The sequence below is a fragment of the Equus asinus genome, chromosome 21 (genome assembly GCF_041296235.1).
Source record: "Equus asinus isolate D_3611 breed Donkey chromosome 21, EquAss-T2T_v2, whole genome shotgun sequence".
Taxonomy (NCBI): domain Eukaryota; kingdom Metazoa; phylum Chordata; class Mammalia; order Perissodactyla; family Equidae; genus Equus; species Equus asinus.
The window spans coordinates 63600226-63610373 of record NC_091810.1 but is presented as its reverse complement, the minus strand read 5'-3'; positions in this window follow the sequence as shown (position 1 = coordinate 63610373).

Here is a 10148-nt window from a genome sequence, read left to right as displayed (position 1 = left end):
CCTGAGCTAAAATCTGTGCCAATCCTCCTCTATTTTGTATGTGGGTCACAGCCACAGCATGGCTGACGAGTGGTGTAGGTCCGCACCCAGGATCTGAACCTGCAAACCTGGGCCACTGAAGTGGAGCACACCAACTTAAGCACTACACCATGGGGCCAGCCCCCCAAAATGATCTGGTGGAGCCTGGATTCATCCTTTGAGTCATTGGTCTGAAAATGGATAAATCAAAATCACATTAGAAATAGAAAGTATCGGGTGAGGATCTGTGTGTTTCATGCAAAAAAATCAAAACAAAACAAAACCAACTTCTCCCTCAAAACCCCAAAAACCTCAAAGTGCCTTAACCATAAATGGACTATGTTAGCTCATATAACCAAAATATCCAAAGGCAGGGCTGGCTTCAGGAACAGTGTGATTCAGGGCCCAAAGGATGACACCATGGAAAACTCTTTGTTCTGTGTTTTTGGATTTATTCTCCTATTATACCAATGGCCATCTCTCCTGCAGCTTCAGCTCTCTTCTTGTACAGCACAAAATCAGCCCAGCAAACATCTTCCTGTCTCTAGTTCTGATTGGGTTATACTCCTTTTCCTGACCCAGTCAAGTAGCCAAGATGTTGACAAGCCAATCAGGGCCCAGCCCTGGGACGAGGGTCAGAGCAATCCCATCTATAGGGCTGGGATGAGGAGCGGCAGCTTCCCAAAGGAAATCCAGGGTTACATTTTCAAAGGGGAATAGAGGCTAAGCAGTTTTTTAAAATGACAAGTGTCATTATAGAGAGAACTCAAGTGTGAAAATAACACAAAACAGAAGGATTATGCTCATTAGAGAAAAGAATTTATGGCTTCAGCTCACCTTCCAGAAAAATAGGTCCTTTGGAGAAACAGATCCACCTTAAGGAAGAAAAAACCGTACAATAATATGTAATATGAGGAAAACACTTCGGAAGGCCAGCCGGACAATCCTGGGGAATCTAGGCATCCAATATATTAGCATTTCGAAAATACTCTTTGGAAAAGTAAATCATTCACAATGCCGCCACCCAGCCCGTGTGGTGCCTTATGCAAAAGGACGCTCCTGATCCAAGACACTGTACTGCCAACTGCCAGAAAATAGTTACGTTTATCTAGATCCACAATGCCTATTATGCGAATGAGACCTCTGCAGATGATGGCTCCTTTGTGCAGTGCACAACTGGTACAGCAGTATGCAGAAAACCTGTGCATTAAATGGTTCAAAATGCAAAGGGGCACGGATAGCATGTCTCCTTCCCAGCCCTAGTTTCTCTCACTAGAGGCAGTGGACCCAGAGAATTTGAGCTTCCCAACGTGTTTTCTTATTTCACTTCGCCTCCTGGGTTTGGAGAATATGGGGAGAGAAAAAGGAGTGCTCAGACTGGTTTCTTTCTAGCTGCAGGCAAGCTACAGTTCACTCTTCTATCTGCATATCCAAGGGCACTTTGCTAATGTGCTTCCAACAGTAACCCAAGGGCACAACTTCTTTTATCTACTTAAAATACTTCTGATCACTGATTACCACAGTGTCGTTAACATATATTAATGTGCAGGGCATCCTTCTAAACTGCAGAGTGGACACCGTTCCTCCTTGGTGCTATGCATGACAAAATTTCCATACAGAAATTACTAGCTGCCCCCAGGAGATTCAGAAATTCTTAGCATTACCTTCACCACCCAATGTCCATTGGTTTCCAGGCTTAAATTTCACAAAGTGAGTGTCTGGCTGCTTTCCACACGGCTGCAGAAATTAACTTTGGAAAGCACCAGCATAAATACGTCCTTCCCCCGCCTAAAATACTTCAATATTTTCCTACTTTTTTCAAGATAAAATCCGTATCTCTTAGCATAATTTCTTAAACTTAAAAATAAGACTTTCATTCAAGTACAGGAGAAAAATGTTAAAATTTAGTTTTAAGAAACCAAGAAACACTGGTTCAAGAAACACAGGGAACTGAGGCTTATAAAGTCCTTTTTAAAAAAGAAAGAATAAGTTTGCTGATTTAGATACGAAGCTGGTTAATGTCCTACAAGGCAATAAACGGTAACCTTTGAGATTATCTTTTCTCCAGACAGAAATTATTGGCATCTCTGCTAGACACAAATCTACTGATGCACTTGGAACTTTCCAAAGTCTGAGGCCTTAATGAATAGGAAGTAGCAAAGTCACACAATGGCACAATTGCACTAGACAATTACATAATCTTAGGGTGGGTCCTTACTCAGTGCTTCAGTATGACATTGAAAGCACATGCAGTCATCCACTTGGCCTTGTTTCTAGGTTTTCTGTAATTTTTCCTAACACTCGGCATCATATGATCCTCACGTACTTTTCGCCAGGCTCATTTCCTGCCAGTTCTAAGATCTCTAGGAAAACAAGTTGGAGTACAGTACCCAGAACATGTTGTCCCGCTTGCCTTCCTTCTTTTGCACAGGCTATTCCTTCTTCCTAAACACTCTTCCTCTCTCCACCCCATTCCAGTTCTTTCTCCCCTTGGTTGACTTGGTTGACATTTGGTTAACTCCTGAAGCACAACTTCAAAACTCAGCCAAGCATCACCTACTCTAAGGCTTTCTGGATGATCCCTCTCCATCCACCCCCAACCACACCAGCCATCCTGGGTTAGGGCCCCTCCTCAGTTCACCTCACCTGCCTCTGCATTCCTTTCCAATGACAGGATGGTAACATTTACTGAGCTGTCACTATGTGCTGGGTACCGTGCCAAGCATTTTACTTAGACTACTTCATTTAATTCTCCCAACAGCCCCAGGAAGCAGGTACGATTAATAACTCCAGTTACTGATGAGAAAATTGAGGCACAGAGAGCGTAAGCTGCTGAGCCAAGGTCACACAGCTGATTGGTGGTGCCATGATTTCCAACCTGGGCGGTCTGACTCCAGTCGTGCACTCACTTGTCACCCTGAACCACAAATAGCTGACCACTTGTTTCTATCCAGGCCAGACGATGAGAGCTTGAGGGAAAGATTCTCTTTCATCAGTCCACAGGGCTTGGCACTGACTAGGGTTGTTAACTATTTGTTGACCGAACGCAAAAGCTGTTGCTGTGGGTAAACCTTATTTCACAGAGGCATTCCTGATGGAGAAAAGGTGTGTTCCTGTGGTGCCAACACTCAGAGATAGAATACCAGGATGAAGCCTATCTTCATGGACCAGACAGATCCTTCTTGTGCACAATATCTATTGGACCAAGTTCTTCCCAGGAGTATGCACGAAAACTCAATGGCATTAAATTGTGTCCCACTCCCCTGGAAATGCGATTACTCTATGATTAGGGCAGAATGCTCTGTAAAGTACTTGGGAGGACAGTAAAATATACTATTTTATTGCCAACTAGGATCAAACATTTTCTATTGAAAATATTTCCAAAGTTAGACTACATGGGCAATTCCATTTTCATAAACTACAAAAACAGGCAAAACTAACCTATGCTCATAGAAGTCAGGATAATGGTGACTCAAGGGCAGGGTAACTGGAAGGGGGTACAGAGGGGCATTTGGGTGCTGTCACACGATGCATTAATTTGTGAATATTCATCAAGCTGTCCCCTGTGTAATGTGTACTTTTCGTATGTATATTATACTTCAATAAAAAGTGTTTAGGGGCTGGCCCTGTGGCGTGGTGGTTCGATTCGAGGCACTCCACTTTGGCAGTCTGGGCTCCTGAGTTCAGATCTTGGGCGTGGACCTGCACCACTCATCAGCCATGTTGTGGCAGCAACCCCCATATAAAGTGGAGGAAGATTGGCACAGATGTTAGCTCAAGGATAATCTTTCTCGGCAAAAAAAAAAAAAAGTTTAATTATACTAGATATGGATGGGAAACTGGGGCAAGTATATATACTTTTCATTTAATTTTCTTTCTTTTTTTTTTGAGGAAGATTAGCCCTGAGCTAACTGCTGCCAATCCTCCTCTTTTTGCTGAGGAAGACTGGCCCTGAACTAACATCTGTGCCCATCTTCCTCTACTTTATACTTGGGACGCCTACCGTAGCATGGCTTGCCAAGCAGTGCCGTGTCCACACCCAGGATCCGAACTGGCGAACCCCGGGCCTCCAAAGTGGAACGTGCGCACCGAACCACTGCAGCACCGGGCTGGCCCCCCATTTAATTTTCTACAAAAAACATCCAAGGTGTTGCAAGGAGGTTACAGCCGAGGTCATTAATTAAAATACCCTCTGGGTCAAGTAATAGACATAGTGTAAGTGGAGGGTGGACGCAGCGAGGTGGGGGACACCTGTCTGCAGAGGGCAGTCACCACGCAGCTCGCTCTACCTTTAAACTCTCGTTGTTGCCATGTTGGAATACAGGCCCAGTGTGGTCAGCTCTTCCAAATTATCAACAGAAGCAAGAAATCCACATCTTTATAACGAAGCTCCAAAATTTTTCAATGTTGACAACTAATTTTTTTAAAGGTTTAAACTGTACCAGCCAAAGGAAGCACATCTGTCAGCCCAAATCCTGCCTGTTGACCATTGGTTTACGACCTCTGTAATCCAGAGATACAGCAGTGCATGGAGTTTATCTTTAACTCTGTTTTGCGGTAAACATTATCTAACTCTCAATACAGGTCTAATGGCTAAATGCCACCTGCTCACAATATCTCACCGTGAAGTCAATGGCTCTCACCTAACCTAGTATATTAGGCCATGTCTCTGATAATATTCTCATTGAGAACATCAATGATGTTAGAGGATGCCATTGCTGCCCCACCCAGACCTCCTTTACCTGCCTGGTGTACCCTTTCCCTTGCTACTATTGTTTGTTGCAAATGGGTCACAGCTCCCCACCTTATCCAGAGAATCGCCCTCAGAGCCACCTTACTCAGAGATGCCTACCTCCTCCATGAGAAGGTGGGCACCAAAGCCATTGACAGACTGATGGAGGAGCACGCAAGCCCAGCCTCCTGACCCCAAGGCAGGCAGCTCCCTCTCCGGGGTTTCTGTGAGATCAGGCTGAGGCCGGACTCCAGCTGAACTCACATCTGCACTTAGCTTAAATCTCTGGCCCTATCGTGCTTCCCTTTGTCCCTCCCAGGTTTGCCGAGATGACAACCTCAGTAAATCACTTACACAGGAGCATCCTCAGCTCAGGCTGTGCTCCTAGGGAACCCAGACAAAATGAAATGGTTTAGGAGGAAGAGTTGTTGGAAGAACCAAGTCAGAGTGAGCCCTTACTGGTTGGATGATACTAGTTAGGATCTTTTTGGGTCCCAGTTTCTTTATGGGTTCATTCATTCCACCAACGTACATTGGTCTAACCCTGTGGCCTGCTGACAAATGGTTAAGAAGATGGAATGACTATAAATGTGGAAGCCAAGTGCAAACTGTAAAGCTCTAAAATGTAAGGGCTTCTTTAAAGGTGTACTCCCACTGCCCCACGCTAACACTTAACAGCACACACTCTGAGATTCATGCCCCTTTTCTCCCCTGCTGTGAGCTCCCGAAGGGTGAGAGAGAACTGCATTTCCCTCCACTCTAGGAAGCACTGTATTTCTTCCAGTCTAAAATTCCATCAACTTTAAGATATATCATTATTTTGTGTACAATTAGGAAAAAAACCCCTATCAATTAAACTAGGAGACAATGACTTCTTATCACCCAATATTTTTATTTTATATTTATTGATAAACTCTTTTGGACTTATTTATTTTTTCCACTATTTTATTTTGAAAAATTTCAATCATACGAACAAGTTGAAACAATTTTACACCCATAAACCACCTTAAGGTTTCAAATTAATTTTTGTATATCGTGTAAAGTAGGGGATTGGGATTTATTTATTTTTTTCTTATAGAGATCCATGTCCCAGCACCATTAGTTACAAAAATTTCCTTTCCCTATTGGATTGCTTTGGGCTTTTTTAATAAACTTATTTAGACGTAAATTTTTATCATACATCCCTCTTGCATATATGTAAAAAGAAAATATATTTGTTAACACACATATAATGTGTATATTTTATATATACAATGTGTATATACGATATATTTTATACATGCATGTAATGTGTGTATATCTAATATGTATATATATTGTACATATATGTATCTACATATAAATGTGTATGTACAATAAAATTCATATTCATAGTCTTAGTCTTCTGAATCACTTTTCAATCCAGAGTCTTTATGTAAATATTTTTTCCACATGATATTGTCCTCTGAGACATCAAGAATGTCTATATATTCAGGATCTCTTAAGCAAGTACCTCACTATTATCTCCAGGATTTTTTTCCAATGCCCTGAAACTCATTTTGCAAGTTTTAGTATTGGTGCTTTCTGGATCTTACCAGAGGGGTCAGTGGAAGATTTTCAGACAACAACTTGGACTCATATTCCTTCTTCAAATGCTTCTTAAATGATCTGTTGACCAAAACATTGAAGGGTGGCGGTTAACCAGCTTTACAACCAGGAATTACGGCTAAATTCACAAATGTGTAGGCAGTGACAACTAATCACAATTACCATATGGCCAACGGTGACTTTACGACACCATTAGCCACCTCTCTATTTCTGAGATGTGGAAATGCGAAAAAAATGTCGAATTCAACATGGTGTACCCAGGGCCCAGGCTTGCGCCTGCCCACCAGGTGAGCTTCAGTAAGCATTCCTTGAATAAATAGATTTTTTATCTTAAAGATTCCTTTGACCTGCTAGTTCCCTTTGTTCAGTAGCTCCAGCCTATAAAAATATATTGTCATTGTTTTCCAAGCCCCAAACCACCTGCTCAGTGACTACAAACTGTGTTGTGGGAATACCCGCGTTACCATATTATTTGGTTTCTTGGATTTCACTAAACGCAACCTCAAGAGTGAAGGAAATGATGCACCAAATGAAGGTGTTTCCAAATAAATTAAAACACAGTGCTTTAGAGGAACTTATGTAAGTATGGCCTTGCAGGCAGGCTTTTGTGTCACAGCGAAAATATCGGCGCCATAAGCTCTGCGATTGTTTACAGATGCTGCTCATTGCTGTTTGAAGCAATACGCCAAAGTGTACACGATAATTCAAAAAGTACTCTAAAGAAAAATTTATTTCCAATCTCATTTCCACTAAGTACGAATGTATTTATTCCATTCCATTTATTCCAAATGCACAGAGTAATTTGCTGCTCTAAATTCAGCTTATTTAAACTAGACAGCACAGAATTGAAACCAGTGCAAACGCTATTAAAGCCCATTAAATGTTCTCTGTTGACACCTATCCAGGCCTGCGACTTGGTGTCGGGTTACATATATTAATAAAAGTTGTTAATAGGCCTTCTACTATATAAATACTTTGTAGAATAATTTTATTGGGTATAAAGAATCCAAGGGGCCACTTGCCATATTTATAGCAAGATTTTCCCAAAACACTTTGTTTCCAAAAAAATGATGTTGTCAGTCTCCTGGTCTGGATAGTATAGTATAGTTATGTCAGATGTACTATTAGGGGAAGCTGGGTGAGAGGTACCTGGGACCTCCCTACTATTTGTACAACTTCTTTTGAGATTTTTCTTAGTCAGTTTGGGCTGCTATAACAAAGTACCATAGACCAGGTGGCTTAGGAACAACAGAAATTTATTTCTCAGCGTTCTGGAGGCTGGAAGTCTGAGATCTCGGTGCCAGGACAGTCGGCCTTTGGTGAGAGCTCTCCTCTGGGCTGCATCCTCATACGGCCTCTTCTTATAAAGCCGCTAATCCTGTTCATGAGGGTTCTACTCTCACAACCTAACCCACCTCCCAACACCATCATGCTGGGGATTAGGGTTTCAACATACGAATTTTGGGGGGACACAAATATTCACTCCACAACAAGACCTTAATCATTTCAAAATTAAAAGTTTAAAAACAAAGAAATGATCTTTTAGGGGTGGCCCGGTGGCGCAGCAGTTAAATTTGCATGTTCTGCTTCGCAGCAACCCGGGGTTCGCCAGTTTGGATCCCAGGTGTGGACGTGGCACCACTTGGCAAAAGCCATGCTGTGGCAGGCGTCCCACATATACAGTAGAGGAAGATGGGCACGGATGTTAGCTCAGGGCCAGTCTTCCTCAGCAAAAACAGGAGGATTGGCAGTAGTTAGCTCAGAGCTAACCTTCCTCAAAAAAGAAAAGAAATGATCTTTTAGATCATTAGGTCTTAGAATTATGACTGTAAAGTGATTTACACACCATGAATAAGTAAAGGGAAGTTGCCCTCTGAAAAAAGTAGCTTTGCATTGATGTTATTTTTTTTCCACTTTTTTTGTGCACAAAGCATATTTGTTTAAAATTTTAGGGGCTGGCCCCGAGGCTGAGTGGTTAAGTTTGCACGCTCCGCTTCGGCAGCCCAGGGTCTCGCCAGTTCGGATCCTGGGAGCAGACATGGTGCCGCTCGGCGGGCCACGCTGAGGCAGCATCCCACACGCCACAACTAGAAGGACCCACGACTGAAAATACACAGCTATGTACCGGGGGGCTTTGGGGAGAAAAAAAAAGGAAAAATAAAATCTTTAAAATTTTAAAGACTTAAAAAAAAAATACTGCTTAAATTTAAAACTAAAATGATGGTTACTTCTGGAGAGTGGGATAAAGAAGTAATTTTAATTTCTTGCATTTCTTTATTGATGGAGTGTTATACAATGAATTTTTATTGCTTTTATAGTTTTGGGGGGGAAAATGCTCACAGTAGACATTTCCTTAAACAGCTACAAGACTCAAATCATCCATGAAAATGTTCCTGAATAGTCTTCGTTATCAGAGGGAAACCTTATCCTATTTTCAGTGGTTCTGAAATTTATGTTTTGGAGATAACTTCATCATGGGAATAAATGTATTCATCAAAACCACTATTTCTACTACTCTGCTACATAAAAGTGAACTACATAATATTAAAACTGAATCTTAGCATGCATTTCCCCAAGAGTTCTAGAGCTTTTCATAAAGGATTAGATAGCACACTTTCATAAAGTATCATTTTTATGTTTTCAAGATCAAAATATACCATTCTACAGCCACAGGCAAGTCAAACACCATAAATAATTTTATCTTTCCAGCACATGATATTACTGTAAATATTGAAAGATCCTAATAATTTTTGACCACGGGATAGATTGCATTTTCCAAACTTCAGTTTTGCAGCAGCAGATTCTGTTCAATACAAAGATTCGGAGGTCCTTTCTGTATTTGGAGCACTCCCTGGAGCTTGGTCACGGCCACCTCCTCCTCCGTTTTCTTCTGCCCGGTGTCTTGTTACAATCCCATCACTCAGTCCGATAGAGGGATTTCAATTCACTTTTTCTTTTCCCAGCATACTAATGGCCAATTGCTGATTAGCTAATAGGCTCAAGCACAATTCAGTAAATAGAATGAAATCATTGACTGGGCTTAATCCATACACAAAATTAACTCAAAATGGATCATAGATGTAAATGGAAAAACCTTAAACCATAAAACTTCTAGGAGAAAATACGTGTGATTTGGGGTTAGGCAAAGGTTTTTTTAAATACGATATAAAAACACAAGTCAGAGGCTGGCCCCATGGCTGACTGGTTAAGTTTGCGCACTCTGCTTTGGTGGCCCAGGGTTTCGCTGGTTCAGTTCCTGGGTGCAGACCTGGCACCGCTCATCAAGCCATGCTGAGGCAGCATCCCACGTAGCAGAGCTAGAAGGACCTATAACTAGAATATACAACTATGTGCTGAGGGGCTTTGGGGAGAAAAAAAAAGAGGAAGCTTGGCAACAGATGTTAGCTCAGGGCCCATCTTTTAAAAAAAAAAGCACAAATCATAAAAGAAAAAATTAATAAACTGGACTATTAAAATTTAAAACTTCTACAGGTACTGTTAAGAAAATATAAAGACAAGCCAAAGACTGCAAAAAAAAAAATGTATCTGATCAAGGATTTGTATCTAGATATATAAAGAACTCTCATAACTCAATAATGAAAAGCAAACAAACCAATTTAAAAATGGGCAAAACATGAGAACAGACACTTCAAAGAAGAACTATGAATGGCTCATAGGCACATAAAAAGACATAATTAGCCATAAGAGGAGAGCAAATTAAAGCCACAATAAGAGATCACTACCCACTTATTAGAATGGATAACAAATTTAAACTGACAGTACCAAGGACTACTCAGGATGCACAACAACT